This window comes from Emydura macquarii, unplaced genomic scaffold, assembly GCF_026122565.2.
Source record: "Emydura macquarii macquarii isolate MOO-44397 ecotype Brisbane River unplaced genomic scaffold, CSIRO-AGI_Emac_v2 contig_1644, whole genome shotgun sequence".
Classification (NCBI taxonomy): Eukaryota; Metazoa; Chordata; order Testudines; family Chelidae; genus Emydura; species Emydura macquarii.
Window position 1 is genome coordinate 11,258,138 of NW_027131781.1, and position 2,428 is coordinate 11,260,565.

Here is a 2,428-nt window from a genome sequence, read left to right on the forward strand (position 1 = left end):
CCTCCGTTTTTAATCTCTTTCCCTGCTCAAGCTGATCTTGCAGCCCTTCTGCGCCCAAACCTCCCCTGGACTTTAGTGTGCATCCAGTTTGTGAGCTGCAGGATTGGAACCGAGGAAAATGGAGCTGTTTCAAACTCACAGCCGGTTGCAGCTGGCCCTTTTGTCGAGCAGACAAGGCCCCTCACTTGCAACTGTGTTCTTTTGATTCCACGCAAAATCACCTTCACCTTTATTCCTAGTACAGCCTGGAGAAAAATAACTGGTCAAACCCCACAACTTAACACAACAGCCAAATGGAGATATTTGATGAATTTGCCTCTCAACGTATGTGCTCTCACTGCAGCCTCTGCACTTCACCCCAGGCAGCGGTTTTTTTTTTTTTTAAGGTTCAGGGCTAACCTACACCTAAAACGTAGGTCAACATAGCTACATCTCTCTGGGCTGTGAAAAATTTTGCCCCCTCTGCAACATAGTTAGATTGAGCTAACCCAGCTGTAAACGCAGCTAGGTCAGTGAAAGAATTCCAACCCAGCTACCGTCTCTCAGAGAGGTGGATTACCTACATGGATGGAAAAACCCTTTCGGTCAGCACTACAGCAGCATACCCTCAGAAAAGATAAGATGAATTAACTAAAGCTGTGAAGTTAAAGTGCATTAGATCCCTGTGTGGATGCTCTGATTCAGAACTACAGTGGCCTTAGTTCATTTTGGTTTGAACCTCCTGCAAGGAAAGTGTTTTTGGTATAAGCAAAGGAGTGAATTTAAACAGATATAGTTATACAGGATAATCCCCTACATAGCTATTCTTAAGAATGACATTCTTTGGGTTAAGACACCCCTTCCCAAGTGACATAAAGCTAAACTGAAAAAAATTCACTCTTCTATTGGAATAAGAGAGTCCATATTTTTTTTTGGAGGGGAAGGGGTTATGCTGATACAACTATACCTATATGACTATATTCGTATACTGGGTAAAACTCTCCCATATAGATAACAACAAACTAAATATCAGCAACAACTTCTTGACAGTGAGATCTGTTAGGCTGCCGTACAGTTACCCCATGGAAGTTCTGGAAGAGTATTTGGTTGGCTTTTTAACATAGAAATATACCAGAAAATATATCATATGGATCAATCCCTCATTGGTTGGGAGCTCGACTAAGTGACTTAATAGAACAGCTCCATTTCTAACATCTATCAGACTAATGATATGAAGCTATGAAATCTGCTCCATGTGTGTTTCTGAGTCATATGTGCTTACTTCACTCCTGTTAATGCAGCTGCGGCAGAGCGAGCTGGATTCTGTTGTGAAGCACGTACACCTACAGCAAACTGTCTGGTGGTGTCTGACTGCAGAATGCTCGTTGCCAGTGAGAAGGGGTGACAGCACCCTTTAGTGGACTAAGCGCAGGGCTGGGAGCCAGGAACTCCCATGTGCTCTTTCTCTGCCATGGATTTAGTGGGTGACTTTGGGTCAATTCTGTAAGCTCTCAGATCCTCAGTGGGACTTAGAACCCTAAATACCTTTGGGGACCTGGGCCCCCATGTGTCAGTTCCCGCTTATTAAAAGGGAGGTAATGATCCTTCCCTCCTTCAGGAGGCTACGCCAGTTAACCTTTATGCAGCCTTTTGAAAACCGAAGTGCTCTGTCAGGGATACTAGGTATGAGATAGAGGAAACTCGGCTGGATTTTCAGAATCCAGGCACTTGCTGGCAAGTAAGGGGAAAAAAAAAATCATTTTGTGACTCATAAACCAAACTGAAATTTGCTTTCAAATGGCAGGGAGAGAAATCTGGGACCCAGCACTGCCATTTTTACAGTCAATTCCTCTGCAAGTGCAAAAGGAAGCACTGATAGCCAGCCAGAGAGAGCCTGTCCAGTTTAGCCAGGATCTGGGTGTGTTTCTCTTTCAAAGGGGGGTTTTAGGGGTTCCTGTCGCTAGTTCTTTAGTGTCCCCGGCCTCTCTCTGGTTACTATAGACCAGTGCATGGAATGAATTAATTCCTCCGCCCCTTGCATTCTCCCACCCCCCTGCTTCCATGGGCGGCTTGCTGGGCTGGCTGTAACAGGATCCTGTCTTGCCGGGGAGGCGGGGACGCTGGTTCCTGACTGGAGGAGCTGGGGAGAAAGGAAGAGCGCTGTAGACATTGGAAGGCAGCCGGGATGATTGATGGTTTGGGCTGTTTTGTAAGGGGGAAAGGAGAAAAGAAGGGGGGGGGGGGAGAAGTCTGTGTAATTTCAGTGCAGAGGCAGCCAGAGCCTGCCAGCTAGGGCTGCCTGCCCTGTGCAGCTAGACAGAGCATCGCTGGCTGGGGGGCTGCGTGCTTCTTTTAGCGTCTCTTTCTTCCTTTCCATTGATTTATTTCCCCCCCCCCTTTTTTTTTCTTCTCTCTCTCTCTCTCTCTCTCTTTTTTTAACTCTTCTTCC